The sequence below is a fragment of the Phyllobates terribilis genome, unplaced genomic scaffold (genome assembly GCF_046119375.1).
Source record: "Phyllobates terribilis strain yellow unplaced genomic scaffold, ASM4611937v1 Scaffold_11__3_contigs__length_659146591, whole genome shotgun sequence".
NCBI classification, from domain to species: domain Eukaryota; kingdom Metazoa; phylum Chordata; class Amphibia; order Anura; family Dendrobatidae; genus Phyllobates; species Phyllobates terribilis.
Genome location: NW_027362771.1, coordinates 472,341,185 through 472,359,723, shown reverse-complemented (window position 1 = coordinate 472,359,723; position 18,539 = coordinate 472,341,185). Strand labels below are relative to the sequence as shown.

The window sequence follows — 18,539 nt, the reverse complement described above, 5'->3', positions numbered from 1 at the left end:
GTGTCTTATAGTCCGAAAAATACGGTATATCACCCACCTGTTTCACTTGGTGTGCAGCTTATTTTGCATATGTTTCAGGAAAGCTCCCGGGTATAGATCACCATGCCATAGGCACTCTTCACCTGACTGAGTGTAGCCATGGAGCCTCGCCATTATACCTTTATTTTTGGCTGCATAGATTAGTATAGTCAATTACACTATTCTAGATAAATGCAAAAAAAAAATGCATAAAGTGCGCTATGTAGATGTGGAAAATAGGCCTCCGGCCACGATTTAGGTAGCGCCCAGACTCATTTGCTACACAGCAACTTTGTAACAAAGACCTGGGACAGGGTAGCACAATGGCTCAATGGTTAGCACTGCAGCCTTGCAGCGCTGGGGTCCTGGGTTCAAATCCCACCAAGGACAACATCTGCAAGTAGTCTGTATGTTCTCCCCGTGTTAGCGTGGGTTTCCTCCGGGTTCTCCAGTTTCCTCCCACACTCCAAAGACATACAGGTGCATCTCACTAAATTAGAATATCATCAAAAAGCTAATTTATTTCAGATCTTCAATACAAAAAGTGAAACTCACATTATATAGAGTCATTACAAACAGAGTGATCTATTTCAAGTTTCTATTTCTGTTAATGTTGATTATTATGGCTTACAGCCAATGAAAACACAAAAAAGTCATTATCTCAGTATATTAAAACAATTAACAAGAAACACCTGCAAAGGCTTTCTAAGTGTTTAAAGTCTTTTTCAGTAAACGCCACAATCATGGGGAAGACGACTGCTGACTTGACAGATGTCCAGAAGGCATTCATTGACACACTCCTCAAGGTCCCAGAGTTACAATTTTCATTTGGAAATCAAGGTCCCAGAGTCTGGAGGAAGAGTGGAGAGGCCACAATCCAAGCTGCTTGAGGTCTAGTGTGAAGTTTCCACAATCAGTGATGGTTTGGGGAGCCATGTCATCTGCTGGTGTAGGTCCACTGTGTTTTATCAAGACCAAAGTCAGCGCAGCTGTCTACCAGCAAATTTTAGAGCACTTCATGCTTCCCTCTGCCGACAAGCTTTTTGGAGATGGAAATTTCATTCTCCAGCAGGACTTAGCACCGGTCCACACTGCCAAAAGTACCAATACCTGGTTTACAAACAACAGTATCACTGTGCTTGATTGGCAGCAAACTCATCTGACCTAAACCCCATATAGAATCTATGGGGTATTGTCAAGAGGAATATGAGACACCAGACCCAACAATGCAGACGAGCTGAAGGCTGCTATCAAAGCAACCTGGGCTTCCATAACACCTCAGCAGTGCCACAGGCTGATCGCCTCCATGCCACGCCACATTGATGCAGTAATTGATGCAAAAGGAACCCCGACCAAGTATAGAGTGCATTTACTGAACATACATTTCAGTAGGCCAACATTTCGGATTTTAAAAACATTTTTCAAGCTGGTGTTATAAAGTATTCTAATTTACTGATATAATGACTTTTGTGTTTTCATTGGCTGTAAGCCATAATCATCAACATTAACAGAAATAAACACTTGAAATAGATCACTCTGTAATGACTCTATAATATAGAAGTTTCACTTTTTGTATTGAAGAACTGAAATAAATTAACTTTTTGATGATATTCTAATTTAGTGAGATGCACCTGTACTGATAGGGAATACAGATTGGGAGCCCCAATGGGGACAGTGCTGATAATGTCTGTGAAGCGCTGAGGAATTAATGGCACTATATAAGTGAGTAAAATAAATAAACTTAAAAATAGGTCACTCAGTTCCCTACACCTTAGAGTTTAATTACATGTCTGCTTACAGCTTGCACGTAGAAATATAATCTTTTTGCATTAATAAAGTGCGGTATGTGCTTTTTTTCTTAAATTATGTGATAATCTATTCAGTCCTCTCACTAATGTTACACTAACAAAAAGTTTACCGTACAGAGAACATTACTTCTGGGTAATAAATACACTGTGACATTAGACAAGAGGCACTGCCAGTGTCACCGATACCACACTGACAGACGACACCGGGGTGGTGAGGCCAATCGCTTATATCACTACAATATAAGGAGAGAAGTAACATGCCATCTGCACTGGCACCTAATCAAATAGGAAACAGCCAGCTACATTTATTTAGCAGTCCTATAGCGAAAACACACTCGCAGCCAGTTATATGGAAATATTGTAGTGCAAATTAGTCACGAGGTTAGCAAACATATATACATACAGAATGGTGCCCAGAGGGAAATGCTGCCAGCTCCGAGGGATCTGCAGATACAGGCAGCGATGATCTGCTGACCAGCAGGAAGGTCCAAGTGTTGGAAGTTGTCGCCCAGGGAGGAGAGGAGGACAGCCTTCCTCACCGTGCACCGCCGTCCCCTTTTCTCTCTCGCTCTCTGGTTCCCATTTGAGGAGCAATAGCAGCTGAAGCAATGAATATTGATGGTCAGCTGGTAACAGCTGAGATAGCACTGACTTACGTCTTTCATTTCACCTGCATCAGCAAAGATAGGGCTGGGAAATAGGAAGTTGTCGGCCTGAAGCATTCCTTTTGATGTGTCTACATTCTTTAAAAAAAAAAAAAAAAAAGTTTCCAGTTCCAAATTTTGTTTCGTGTATAAGTAATAGATCAATCTACAAGAAGGGCACAAAGCATAAGATGCTGCGAAACTTAGAATTGTCCGATCGCAGTGAAAAATTTGGTGTAAAGAATCATTTCCATCATCTATAAACACAAAAATCTAAGCAATTATAGGGGAAATGTCACATCAGTTTCTGTTTATCAGATCACCGTACACCACTGAATATGCAAAAAACTATTTTTATATATGGCCAGCTTTACCAATCTACTGTCTTCCGGTAGGTTGTCCCCAGTGTTGCAAATCATAAACTAGAATGACCACAAAGAATATTTTTACATGGGACCAATATTCTAACATAGCACAGTACAGACCAGCAAAGTGGATGAGATTGAACAAATATGTGACAGATTATTTCTGTTCAATTTATGTTGGGCGAGGCCATACCCTAAAAGTATGTTTTCACGTACAAAAAATGCAGTTTTTTTTCCTATAGGTTTTCTGCAGGCGTTCACAACAAAATACACCAAATCCATCTACCGAATTTTGCCACTTTTTTGAAATGTTACCCTTTTTCATGCATTTTCTTTTTGTGTGTGCATGCAGCAATTTTAATGCTGAAACACCATAATTCTGCATTTAAAAATGCAATTATTTACATTTACTTTTCAAGCTCTCCATAGAATTCTACGGGGAAATAAATAAAAGATATACCAAAAAACAAAATGGAGTACAAGCGTCAGTGGTCATGAATTTTTAGGAAAACATAAAATGAACTGTGAAATGCTCCCACTCCTGAGAAAAAATACTGACCGAATACTGACCAAATACTGATAGTGGCCTAAAAGTAAAAATGTAAAAAATGTGCCGACCAGAAATAGAAAAGTCAGTATGGGTAAGTGCACACACACACATTCCTCCTGGACACCACCTGAAAAAGCACTTAACAAATGCTAAGAACATATGCACTGCAATGTCAAAACAACTTGCTGTGTATACTACGGTCAGTCTTTTAGTCTTTCTGAGCTTTTTTTTTTTTTTTTTTTTTTAAACCGTGATGAAGCAGCTAAAAGAAAAGACTTCACTGTTGTTTAAGTGGTTTCAGGTATAAGCCGTTCACTAGTTTTTATATTACACAATAAAAAAAAACGACGCATGACAACTTCATATATATTTCTACGAGGATGACAGGCTCAGGTCGGAGACCCATGGCCAGTCTGTGCATTGGGCCCTTGATCGGGCTGAGATCCACACAGACGTCTGCATGAGCCCTAAGACAGTTGGCAATGTAAGGACAATAAAAAGGCTCCTTCGTATGGACCTGCATGGTATTAGTGCTGTATCTATGGGGGCACAACGATGTACCTCAGGAGACCAATGACAAAGGCCACAATTGTTTTTACACAAACCTGGCATTCTGTTATTTTTACCTATGTGAAAAGTTAATAAATCGGTCCTTGCACTCACAATAAATAACGTACCATACATAAGACTGCTTAAAAGATTGGCAAAGTGTGTATTTACATATTTTCCCTTTTTTTGCCCAATACAGGGGAAATGTAGCATGGCATGGCAGTGATTCAGATAAATGACCATCCATGTGATATAAGGGAGAATGGAGTCCACCAAAGCAGCACCCGCTAATACCGGGAGCACGCCAATATTACTCATAGTGGGGGAAACCTATAGGATTTCCACATATCCTAATAAAGAATATGGACAATGGTTGTGTTCATGAGACAACTCCTGTACAACCTATAGGGCCAGATTCATTATTGCCTTTGCACCGGTTTTTTGCATTTATGTCTTTTTTATTGTGCCATATTCATCTCTCCATTTGTGCTTTTTAAGATTCTTCAATTGAGACTTTTGTTAAACATCACAATATGTTTTGCATATTTACACCACCCCCCTCTGGAGTGATTTTATGTATATTTTGGCACAATTGTTGTGTTATTTTGTGAAACGTACAGCTTTTTGTGTTAAAAAGTAAAAGATTGAAGAGACTATTACAGACCATATTTAACTTTGCACAAAATTCAGGAACCGCATACGCCATGTTGAAGAATTTGTTGTAAAAAACAGCAACGATTACAAGACAAAAAAAAATGAATGTGGGTCATGGTGTCTGAAGAAAACCAGCTCTGCTGCTTCGTAGAGAGCATGAAGTCATCAGCATTTTTAGAACGTCAGAATAAAACCCATACATAGAGCGCAATGACATTTAGGAATGACGCGCCTTGAACACTTGGAGAAAGTAACAGTCAATGTCACCAGAGGTGAAACACTTCTCAGTCAGACCACATTGCAGCTGGTGTTGTCTTCAAGGTAATATAACCCCGATAGCCCCAAAAGGAAGCCATATCCAAGCCACACAAGACAAAGAAGTGATGTAACCCCCCCTGTAAAGACCTGGTGTCCCCAATAATGTGCTACACCAATGAAAATGGACAACTGCAACAACAGAGAAGACTCGTCAGCAGTGTAAGGATAACAACCCCCGTGCGTCCTGACCGAGGAGGAATCCCATCTATTCCAGGCTACCAGATTTTTCACACTTGCCATTTGGACTGTTAATAGTGGGATTCTTATCTGGAAACATATTGAATAAGGATAGATTTACACTGCAATAAAATATTTTTTAAGGGGTTACCATTAAAGGTTAGAAAAACATGATTTTGATAGTATTGCTGCACATTCAAGGGAATGGCCTGCGCAGAGATACCATCCCCTGTTTCCAGAGGGAAAAAACAAAACAATGATTACATTAATCCCAGAGAACAGCTTTTTATTACCAATGACAGAGCCATCGGCCCTGTTCCTGGGCTATAATTATTCTACATGTTCTAGGACAGGGTTCCCCAACTCCAGTCCTCAAGGCCCACCAACAGGTCATGTTTTCAGGATTTCCTTAGTATTGCACAGGTGATAATTCCATCATCAGCACAGGAAATAGTTACATCACCTGTGCAATACTAAGGAAATCCTGAAAACATGACCTGTTGGTGGGCCTTGAGGACTGGAGTTGGGGAACCCTGTTCTAGGAGACAATCTATTGGGGCCATTCATGACTTCTAGGATATGCCATACATCTCACTGTCGAGACCCCACCCCTCATCTCTCCTGCTGAAGTGCACTGCATCAAATCAGGGAATGGATGGAGAGGTGACTGTACATTTCCGCAGCGCTCCCCATTCACTTCTGTGGGAATCATGGAAACCGCACGCTTGCCTAACTCCCATAGTAGTGCACATGTGTAGACCCTCTCTATTATAGGTTATTCCAATCTTGTCCATTCAAGTGCATACCAATCCCGAGACTCCAGGCTTCATGATTAATAAGGGGCAGGCACTTCTGCTTGACTGACAGCCTGGAGCAGCAGGATTGTAATGCACAAGCCCGAATGGTGAGCTCCCAACAGTCCTATAGAAGGGAGCATTGACTGTAGAATCCAGACCGCAGCGGCACTAAAGCCGGCCCTCCAGTGCGCTCACACAGCTTCAGTGCAGTGCTTACAAGCTCTATTGGAATGAACTTGTAAGCACTGCACAGTTTAGCCCTAGGCCAACAGTTGTAAACATTAAAATGAAAAAAAAAAAAATCTGTTATTTTAAAACAAGTAAATTGCAAAGTTCCTTGTTTTTACACCACCTTTCAATTTTACCCATCTAAGAAGTTGGAAATAACCCTTTAATTCTCTGCCTTGAATGCATCATCCACCTCACCAGACCCCTGTTGTGAAGATAGGAGCATTCCCCACAGGTTGTGTGATAAATGTCTACAGTGAGAATACCACTTTTAGGCTATGTTCATACTGAGTTGTTTGTTGGTTTTTTTTATAAGATCATGTCCAAACTCTTCGCCAAAAACGCTTTGAAAACCCTTCCAATTCGTTTCTATGGGAAATCCACTTATCTGTTCATATGAAGAGTTGTTTTGGCTTTTTTTTTTTTTTTTTTTTCCCAAAGATTTATTTATATATCTGATGGAAAAAAAAAGTTCAATATCTCTTATTTGAAGATGGTCCTGGTGAAATCCGCTCCAAAATAGGTACTATCAAAAGACTGCAAGGATTTGGTTCACAAAAATAAAAACTTCACTAAACTCTCTTTTTTGGGTAGTTTTTAGAGGTTTCTGCTTGAAAACGTATGCTTTTTGAACTCTTGAGACAACACAGTGTGAACATAGCCTTAAAAGTGGCAATTCTCTGCTGAATGGCATTATAGGAAAAGTTACGTGACAGACAAGTAGTTTTTCTACATGTAGTAGATGCCATTCTACACAACCTATAAGCAGCCATTTTAATAAGTCCTATAGTTTACTATTCTTGTATCGTTTTCGTTATTGAGCATATCTAGGATTTCCAGAGTCTTTAGAATCTTGGGTCATGTCTGGATCACACAGAGGTTTGGCTCAATTCTACTGCCAGACATGAGACCAAGAAGCTTGGGTTTTAGAGCTCACTCACACAAGCCAAGTTTTATTTTATCGAATAGCACTTGGCCCAATGTTACTATGGGGCAGTGATGACTAGCGCTTTTTTCTCATGCCGATTCGACATGAGAAAAAATCATGGCATGCTGCTAGTGCAACTGATAAGTCAAACTATGCACCCCCATACAAGTCTATAGGTGCGAATTCAGACGTCCGCGTATGGACAAACCATGGGTTTCATTACCCAAACTTGATAAGGTTGTCAAGGTTAGGTCAGGAGACCCACCGCCACTTTCTGCTTCACCATCCGTACTTGGAAAGTGATACATGGGCGACTGAATTCGGTCTAATGTACTGGATCTCCCACAATGCACTGCTCTAGAAACCAAAGTCCAATAATTGAGTTTTCTGTTCTAAACAGAAAATAAAAGTTATTTAAAACCAAAAAAAACCACAAAGACAAAATAAAAGCAGGTGCCCACTTCACATGAAGAGGTCCATGAATCCTGAACATGTTCTGTGTTTTTCATGGACAGAACATATACCCATTATAATCTGTGGAGGTGTTCACATGTCCATGCTTTACTGCAGGCTGTGTGTTCACAAAATGTCAGAGTCTGATCAGAGTCATACAAGTCTATAGGGCAAAGAAAATGATGGGTAGCACATGGATGCCAGCTGTGTGCTGTCAGTTTTTAAAATTTTAGTGGCTAAGAAAAGTTTTGCAAATTTTTTTATTTTACAGTTATATGAAAAAGTTTGGGCACCCCTATTAATCTTAAGCTTAATGTTTTCTTAAAATTGGTGTTTTTGCAACAGCTATTTCAGTTTGATATATGTAATAACTGTTGGACACAGTAATGTTTCTGCCTTGAAATGAGGTTTATTGTACTAACAGAAAATGTGCAATCTGCATTCAAACAAAATTTGACAGGTGCATAAGTATGGGCACCCTTATCATTTTCTTGCTTTAAATACTCCTACCTACTTTTTACTGACTTACTAAAGCACTTTTTTTGGTTTTGTAACCTCATTGAGCTTTGAACTTCATAGCCAGGTGTATGCAATCATGAGAAAAGCTACTTAAAAGTGGCCACTTGCAAGTTGTTCTCCTGTTTGAATCTCATCTGAAGAGTGGCATCATGGGCTCCTCAAAACAACTGTCAAATGATCTGAAAACAAAGATTATTCAACATAGTTGTTCAGGGGAAGGATACAAAAAGCTGTCTCAGAGATTTAACCTGTCAGTTTCCACTGTGAGGAACATAGTAAGGAAATGGAAGAACACAGGGACAGTTCTTGTTAAGGCCAGAAGTGGCAGGCCAAGAAAAACATCAGAAAGGCAGAGAAGAAGAATGGTGAGATCAGTCAAGGACAATCCTCAGACCACCTCCAGAGAGCTGCAGCATCAACTTGCTGCAGATGGTGTCACTGTGCATCGGTCAACTATACAACGCACTTTGCACAAGGAGAAGCTGTATGGGAGAGTGATGCAAAAGAAGCCGTTTTCTGCTGTGGGAAATAGATTAGCTAAATATGGCTGTGGATACTGTTGTGCAAATGATAAATTACAAAAGTGAGAAATCCGCGATAACATTTGCAGAGTATGTTAGCATGCTGCGCATGCTTGCACAAGGCTGGTATTCTCAAGTGCAGTGCATTTTCTGTGCAGAAAATCTGCTGTGAATGCGCTCCGTGTGAAAAACACTGAGCAGAAGATGTGCACTAGGCTTTTTTTCTGTGGTTCTCTTAAGAGGGTCTTATAGTCTAGCGTATTTTTCATGTTTTTAAGTGTGGAGCGTTTATCTGCAAAATATTAAAAAAGTTATAGAACCTTATAGGGAGAGATCTCCGGCGCGTGCTCGGACCATGCAGCGCACAATGGAGCATTCAGTATTCGTGTATGCTTTTGGATTGTTTTCCTTGCCCACTTCACTGCATTTTTACAGTACTTTTTTTTTATATATATATATATATATATATATATATATATATATATATATATATATATATATATATATATATATATATATATATATATATATATATATATATATACTCTTTTCAGGATATAACAATACTTCAAAAGGTGTAAATATATTGTAAAAAACCCTATCCCAAAAATCCTTATACTTTTTCCACAAAAAAAAACAAACACTTAATTATAGAATAAAAATCGGGTATTTCTACTAAAGGATCCCCTTAAGTGACAGATGACAAGACAGAACCAAAAAAGTAATGCTAGTTGAACTTGTGTGTCCTCTATCATCTGGACCTGTAATGTGCTGTAGTGAGGGTTAGTCATTCAAGGTCATTACCCGGGATGTGCACCACATACAGTTAACATAGCTCAGGCTTTGCAGTTCATTAGAAGTTACATGAATACTTCTTGCTCAGAAGCAGATATACCGAGAGGCCCGAAAGGGTTCTGGATTCCACACTAGTTCCAGGAAATGGTGGTGCCAATGCCCTGACACTGAATCGCTGGCACTGGTGCATTACCACTTTTCATTAATATAAACAGTTATCATTAGCGTACAGTGAATTCAGCTCAGCGGCAAGAAGAAAGTGACTTTACTGCCAGTAAATCTTACACAGTCACCTTTCCTCTACTTGTCAGTAGGTGACATTACTTACTACAATGGATCAGTTTGGGCAATTATCGGTGAGCCAAGTACAGCAGCCCTAATCTCCGATCTAGAACTTCAGACAAGAGGTGATAGACTTGGTCATGATTGATATCTACCCTTCCTGTATAATATGAAGGCTATCAGATCTCGAAAACCATAGAAAAGAATTAAACTAATAACAACCTGGTTAATTCTAATTCTGGTATAAAAGCTCACTACTTGATACATTACTTTAATTGTACATTATATTTCATTCTTAAGTTTTCTGCCAATATGTGTCTATGTGCAATGTAAACCCAGAGTAGCGCAATCGGGCGTATCCAGAGTGAGAAGAAAGGGAGCGGCGTTAACACCATCTTTACCTTGGATTTATTAAAATTTGCACCAGAAGTTGACAAAAATTGCAAATCAATTCCCACAACAGCCAACCGCACACAAAAACCTGCTGGAATAAGGGGCGCCAGATTTATTTGGTGTGATGCATCTAACTAAAAGTGGAAGAAAATAGAAAACTTAAATTTTAGTGGATTAACCATTACATCTAGGAACCAGCTGATTCTGACAGTCATGTGTCTGGCAGGACTGCTGCATATTAGGTATTGTATGGCTGTCTGGAGCCCGGCAGAGTAGCAGCCATCTTTACGGACTAGATCACCATTATGAAAGCGGGCTCTTTAATATGGATATCTGGCTTCCAAAACCACAAGTAAAACGCTCTTTGATGAAAAAAGTTGCCATATTCTTATTTTTCTTTTTTTTTTTTAGTTAGTAAAAATGTCACAGTTAATGGCTTTTGTCACTAGCAAAGGACCACCCTTTGCGGGATCCACATGTCACGGTAAGGCATATGGTCTGGACGAATGGTAATAGGAAGATTACAATAACGGTACAAACACTCATCAGTGTGCATTGCATCTGAAGATCTATAAATCTCAGTAATATTTCAAATATTAAGATTTGAGAGTCCTCAATGGTGGATACCTTTTAATGGCAGTGTGAAAAGATCGTAAAAAATTGCAAGCTTTCGAGACTACTCGGGTCTCTTCATCTCGAAAGCTTGCAATTTGTTACCATCTTTTCAGTTAGCCATTAAAAGGTATCAACCCATGAGGACTCTCAAATCTAGAAAAATATTTTTATCTACTGGCTAACACGGTACAAAAATATATATTTTCCCTGTAGTAATATTTCACTAACTGTGATACAATTGTTATCTAACAGACCCGGCCACAATACGGCCCTGTGCGGGAGCTCTACAGATTTGGAGCATTTTTCCTTTTTGTAAAAGACATCTTACAGTGATGATTGAGGTCTTGTAGTGGAACAGAAACTCACACACTATCGACATTAAAGCAGTAAAAGTGAAATTAAAAAAATGTTACGGTTTAAAATAGGAAGTCTAGTGGGTTTTAATTAAAAATGACAAAATACATAAAAACAAGGTTCCTTCTGTGGTCAGAATGGTATCAGACTCATTCCTTTATGAACATTGGGCTCAAATTGTCAGCACAGGATCTGCTCCCATAGACAACAATGGGGGCCTCCATGAGAGTCCCCATAGGCAGCGTCTTGGAGATTGCGACCTGGACCCCAACAGTGGTCAGGGGACACCTATATGCTAGACCTGTTTACAAGTTAGTACCCTGACTTCTGACTGAGCCCAGTTGTTTATACCGGATCCAATGCCCTTTTGGTACATTTGGCTGCAATAGTTACACCATCCCTGCCATAAAAAATACTGGGTTGCCAAAAACATGAGTGTGAGCAAAGCCTAACAGAGGAAATTCTGCCCAGCAGCTTCAAAAGCTAAAAGGGCTAAAATAGCACATTTTAACACCTTGTCAAGAATATACTATATCCTCTATCTATATGGTGAAGGTGCCCAGGAGTTGCAAAAGCAAAAACTCCCGCATGTTCAAATAAATGTGGTTAAAAATAATAGGAAATGAAAGCAGACATTCACTTTATAGCTAGCCTTACAAAAAATGAGGTTGATTATTGGCAGTGGTGCTCCCAATGTTTAGAGTAGAAGAGGATCCATGATACAGGAAACCACATAGCTTCCCCGTCATTCCTGATGATGGAGACATGACAGATGAAAAATAAAATACTTAGTCTTAGACGTTGGACAAAACCAAGTGCCCACGATGCCGAAATGCTCCGGACTTTTTCTGCATCTCCCTGGCAGGAAAAACACATGTAAAATACGCATGTATTTTGTCAAGCGTTTTTGCATGCAGGTTATCAAGCGCTTTTCCAAGCAATTTTAGCATCACTTGGAAAAGTGCTTGACAACTTGGTCACACTATATTAGTCCATGCAACCGGCATGGATTTATATAGTGTGACCAAGTTAATAGTTATAAAAAGAATAAAAATGGTAAAAAATAAAAAAATAAAATTATACTCACCTTCTGATGGCCTGCGGTCTTCTCTCCGGTGCGTCATGGCTCCCTGGTGGCTCGCACTGGTGTAAAAGGACCGTCCATGACGTCATTTAGTGACCATCAGAAGGTGAGTATAATGTTTATTTTTATTTTTTTTTTTTTTTTAAAACAGGTACTATGGAACCTAGGTCTGGAGGAGAGTCTCCTCTTCTCCAAACCCGGGTACCATCCGCATATTGAATTGCTTGATATAGGCATATGCACATGTAGTCATGCGGATATTATGCGATTCAATGCAAGTCAATGGAGCAATTACGCCGCGTTTCCACAAAAATAATGGACATGCTGCGAATGATCATTGGGGACCATGTGGCACGTATTACCAAGCATTTTTTTTTTTTAAGCGTTATGCCGTGAAAATTCCGTGGCAAAAACGCTTGAAAAACGCATAGTGGGCACGCAGCCTAATAAAGTGCATTCACAGAACGCTCGTTTCACGATAATCATGAAGTCTAAATAGCCTGCTGATCACCAGATGAAAGAGGAAAATATGTTCCTTTGTCAGGTGAAATTATTTTTCTGGTCTGTATAACATATCACAATTTTCAGCAGCACATTGTCCTGTTTAAGTCTATGTTCACATCACGATGGAGCCTCCAAAGCAGATGTGAAAGTGCGCTCTAACATTTCTATTTAGTAAATTAATACATTAACAAAAGCTATAAGCAAAATAATTTGATATACACTATATATACTCATGCACACAATGTTTGTCACAGTATATGAGATGAATTAATATAATATACACACACAGGTATATGTAAGTGGGCATGATAGATATAGAGATTATATATACAGTACAGACCAAAAGTTTGGACACACCTTCTCATTTAAAGATTTTTCTGTATTTTCATGAGTATGAAAATTGTACATTCACACTGAAGGCATGAAAACTATGAATTAACACATGTGGAATTATATACTTAACAAAAAAGTGTGAAACAACTGAAAATATGTCTTATATTCTAGGTTCTTCAAAGTAGCCACCTTTTGCTTTGATGACTGCTTTGCACACTCTTGGCATTCTCTTGATGAGCTTCAAGAGGTAGTCACCGGAAATGGTCTTCCAACAATCTTGAAGGAGTTCCCAGAGATGCTTAGCACTTGTTGGCCCTTTTGCCTTCACTCTGCGGTCCAGCTCACCCCAAACCATCTTGATTGGGTTCAGGTCTGGTGACTGTGGAGGCCAGGGAATCTGGCGTAGCACCCCATCACTCACCTTCTTGGTCAAATAGCCCTTACACAGCCTGGAGGTGTGTTTGGGGTCATTGTCCTGTTGAAAAATAAATGATGGTCCAACTAAACGCAAACCGGATGGAATAGCATGCCGCTGCAAGATGCTGTGTTAGCCATGCTGGCTCAGTATGCCTTCAATTTTGACTAAATCCCCAACAGAGTCACCAGCAAAGCACCCCCACACCATCACACCTCCTCCTCCATGCTTCACGGTGGGAACCAGGCATGTAGAGTCCATCCGTTCACCTTTCCTGCGTCGCACAAAGACACGGTGGTTGGAACCAAAGATCTCAAATTTGGACTCATGAGACCAAAGCACAGATTTCCACTGGTCTAATGTCCATTCCTTGTGTTCTTTAGCCCAAACAAGTCTCTTCTGCTTGTTGCCTGTCCTTAGCAGTGGTATCCTAGCAACTATTTTACCATGAAGGCTGCACAAAGTCTCCTCTTAACAGTTGTTGTAGAGATGTGTCTGCTGCTAGAACTGTGTGTGGCACTGACCTGGTCTCTAATCTGAGCTGCTGTTAACCTGCGATTTCTGAGGCTGGTGACTCGGATAAACTTATCCTCAGAAGCAGAGGTGACTCTTGGTCTTCCTTTCCTGGGGCGGTCCTCATGTGAGTCAGTTTCTTTGTAGTGCTTGATGGTTTTTGCAACTGCACTTGGGGACACTTTCAAAGTTTTCCCAACTTTTCGGACTGACTGACCTTCATTTCTTAAAGTAATGATGGCCTCTCGTTTTTCTTTACTTAGAATTTGTATTATGGCAAGAAAAAAGCAGCTAACAGTCTATTCAGTAGGGCTATCAGCTGTGTATCCACCAGACTTCTGCACAAGAAGGCAAGAAATCCCACTTATTAAACCTGACAGGGCACACCTGTGAAGTGAAAACCATTTCCGGTGACTACCTCTTGAAGCCAAGAGTGTGCAAAGCAGTCATCAAAGCAAAAGGTGGCTACTTTGAAGAACCTAGAATATAAGACATATTTTCAGTTGTTTCTCACTTTTTTGTTAAGTATATAATTCCACATGTGTTAATTCATAGTTTTGATGCCTTCAGTGTGAATGCACAATTTTCATACTCATGAAAATACAGAAAAATCTTTAAATGAGAAGATGTGTCCAAACTTTTGGTCTGTACTGAATATTAAAGGGGTTGTCAACTTCTGGACTTCCACAGTTAATCAGTTCAAAACCCTAAAAAAAAAAAAAAAAAAAAAAAATAATATGTCCGCTCACCTGCAGTGGTGCCATTCCAGCAATGTTGGTGCCACTTTTCCCTGAGAGTGATGTGACTTGTTGTATCACGTGCCGGTCGCAGTCAGTGAGTGGCCGCTCGTCAGCTGCAGCCTTTACTAGATCATCAGAGGGGACGTCCGTCATGGCAAAATATTGATCAGCGGCAGTCACAGAGCAGCCACTGGCACAACAATGTCACGTCACCCGCTGGCAATAGTACAGTCAACATTGCTGAAACGGCGCCGCTGCAATAACATTGTTAGTTTAATCAGGTTCCCAGAAGAAATATTCCAGTTTTCGGAGAATTTTAATGAAATATGTAATCCATTGCAATTGCTCCAGATTTATTTAAGTCTTCAATATATTTGTACTTTTCCAAGATGAGCGCTCCGTAAGAACATTTTTAAGCAGCATCTGATTCCAAAATATAATTGTTATGTGGGAAAGTAGCCTCATAGTCCTAATCTCCTCGCAACAGATTTTAATCTCGCGCGTCCCAGGACATTTGTTTTCCAATTTTATGAGTTGCGCTTTCAACCACAGAACACAAGCTGCGAGTGGAGAGGAGAAGTCCTCAGAGAGAAAGCTGATTGCATTTTGGCATTTTCTGCCCTGTGCACGCGGCTATTGGAAAGATTTACTAATGCAATTACACCAGTTAAAACACAAGTGTAAATGCGCTAGAAAGAACGGCATTCGTTAACAATATATTAGGTTAGGACTTCATGATTTTACTTGCAAACCTCCCAAAACGGCTTTTTGACAGCAGACACAAAGGAAATGCCACAGCGAAACCACAGTGCCGAACACGGCTTCGGATAGGGTTGGAAAACGTTGCAACGCAAAGAATAAAATATGGACTCCCATCCATGGGATACATTAAAATACTGTGGAGATCAATTTACGTTGCAGATTTTTTTTTTTTGCTGATTCTGTAAAAACGTACTGCGTTTCCCGCTACATGGATACGTACCCTAAAGTTGAAAGAATACAGCAACTAATGTGCTGTCAAAGGGCACTCGGGAATTAGTTCCCCACTTGGTGAAACATTTAAGCTTACCACTGTCGGGGTGCCATGACCGCAAACATCACCAGTGTTGGTAATCATGTAACTGCTTTCTATCACGTTTCCACCAGTGTGCCATCATTAGGGATATTATGCACACTACACTACAAAATCTGACATTTTCCTCGGAGAGGTCACATTAGCATTAGTAAATCTACCCAATAATGTGCGGACTTGGCTTTATTATGAGCACTGAGACATTGGTATACATAGTCTATAAACTGAATTTCATCACATTTAATATTTTTATACAAATTTCAAGGATAAGAAATATTGCAATTTACATGCTTTTAAGGATTCAAACTTAGATTTATTTAGAGTCCAGAAAGCTATGATCATTACAAATTCCAGATTTCTCTCCTCTTCTTACTGACACCGGAGCAAACGCTCCACTTATGTGTTGTGGTTTTGCAACAAGAACGACAATGACGCTGGTGAGAACAGAACCATAGATCATTTAAAGGGCCATCTCTATCAGGTTAGAAGTACAAAGCGGCTGTGGACTCACAAATAGTAATGTTTGTGAATGTATTGGCGCTACTATTTGTGACTAATACAACTAATACCACTACCACATGAGGTTTATGAACAAGCCAAGCCTGCCGGTCTCTTTGGTCACAGATCGCTTCTGGCAGATTTTATAGGATATAAAAATAAAAATCCATTCACACAAAAGGAGCCTAGAGCAACATGGATTATTTGTGCCGACCATCTCAAGCGATTGACGCATTGGTCATAAACGTGACTTACACTCAGAGCACTACTCACCTTCTACCCCCCCCCCCCCCATATCATTGGCATTATCTAGAGAGCAGACTTATTTTATGTTGCTTCCTAAGTCGGAAAGGAGCATTTTTTCATGTCTACAACAGATTCCAGACCCTACTAAACTGAAAATCTCTCACGTTATCCAACTCCAATATTTATACCTTCACCTATCACATCTCTGTCTAATGCTTTTACTACATTCACCATCTAAACATCAAACCCTTCTGATAAATCTGCCAAATGCCTCCACACTTTGCTTTTTCCAGTCTTCGGGGCAATAGTGTGATTGCTGCTTATTCAGGTGAAACCCACAAAGCAAAAACTGCATTTCAAAAGTATTGTAATTTTCAGTAAAAAGTGTACACTTTTGTTGCACTGCACTACTGCCGAACAACCCATCTATTGGGCAACCGTGACGAGGTTAAGCCACATTTCAGGATTTCACCTGGGCAAATTTAAAGTTCTGGTGCAGAAAGAAGTGCCAGCTCATCCATGCACGGGTTAGTCCCACCGTCATTCAATGTGCTGGATTATGTCTTAATCAATGTGGCTTCTCGGCCACGTTTCTATGCAAAATTCACACATGCTGGAGATTTTGAAACCATAACCCATTCATCGTTCTGTGCTCACTTTCTGCTCTATGTGGATGGGATATAAAGGGGGATGGTCCAACAATAAGAACCTCCACAAGTGTTTTGCTCCCATAGCTTCATATCCAAAGATTAGTGGCAATAAATGCAGCAGGTTTCATCTTGCGATTGTAAAAAAAATATTAATTTTCTGACTGGCACCTAAATAATGACAAAAGCTGAACCATATGGTGGTTCGGGGAAGGCATGTCGTGTCTGCAAATTTGAGTTTTATAACAAAGAGCAGGAAATTTTGTAAATCATTATATACAGAAGCAGATTATGGAATTTCAGCATTACCCATAACACCAGACCAGAATGATGAAAAGACCAAAAGTACTGGTGTTATTTTACTGGAAAGACTAATGAGGATCAGTACTTGTATTCTGGTAAGAGATAAGAGAAGAGACAAGCTGCAAACGAAACAGGAATTAACAACTGAAAACCACAGGCGAGCATGCGACTATAACGTGCCCCTTGTGCAGGTGCAAAGGCTCAAGAAGTTTTCTGTATTTTCTCAGGAATAAAGTACGTTTTGGAGACAGATGACACCATTACTCTTCACAGGTAGCGGCCGCTAGTTTTCTCCTTCAAGCAGATAGTCTGTGCCACGCAGAACTATACAGTCACAATGATGCCCCCTGACCTGATCAGCCAGAGGACCAAAGCAACAGATCACTTCATTACTCAAAGTCATTATTCTAGATCTTAACCGAGGTCATCCATCTGAGCCAAGAGTCCCAACAGCTACAGATATAAGGGACCGCTGGAGGTGTCAGAATGTGTCTGATGGTGCTGATTCTACACATCTTACTGGCGAAAATGCTTTATATAGTAGATGTCCAAGACCTGACATCCTCACCAACTGAAACAGTGTCACGCCTCTGGGTTTTCCAGGGTTTTAATATCGATGACCTATTTTTAAAGGAGGACTTTACATTGGATTTTTTACTTAACCTTAGTACCTCCTCCAATTTGTGCTGATCCATTGTTTCTGGAACAATTTTTATATTTCTTTTGTGCCCCTCTGTTCCAAAGTTATGCTCCCTGGTAATAAAGATGCATACTTTCCCTTCAGCCACTGGGCATATACCGTAGACCTTCTCTTCGGGTGTGCCAATGTTTGATTGGACAGTGTCAGAGAAGAAAAAGCAAACGCCAACAGAGAAGTTCTGTGGTATATGCCCAATTCGTTAAAGGGAAAATTTGCATCTTTCTTACCAGGGGGGCATAACACTGGAATAGAGGGGCACAGAAGAAAATGAAAAACTGTTACAGAATCAGCGGAGCAGCACAAATTGGAGGAGGTAGTTTTAAAAAATCCAATGAGATGTCCTCTTACCTGGCCATACATATGAGATAGAGGTCTGCCAAAAGAACTGACGACTATCTATCAAGTATCTATCACACACGTGTGGTAGGTCAAGCATTCATATGTTTTCAATGGGGAGAGAGGAGAAAGCTGCAGCTAGATACATTTGACAGAGGCATATCTCCCCTGAAAACAGTG

The 18,539-nt window shown here is 40.1% G+C and overlaps 1 protein-coding gene across 7 annotated transcripts in view; it reads right to left on the bottom strand.

The window, feature by feature from the left end:
- MEF2A (myocyte enhancer factor 2A) overlaps positions 1–18,539 on the bottom strand; it is a 144,894-nt gene that overhangs the window by 114,024 nt on the left and 12,331 nt on the right. Inside the window, exon 1 of one of the 7 annotated variants that reach the window (XM_073653337.1) lies at positions 2,230–2,414. The exons of the other annotated variants lie outside the window; for them this stretch is intronic. The gene's annotated coding sequence lies outside the window, so the exon portion shown is untranslated. Of the gene's footprint in view, positions 1–2,229; positions 2,415–18,539 lie in introns of those variants that run through there. 7 annotated transcript variants of the gene reach the window in all.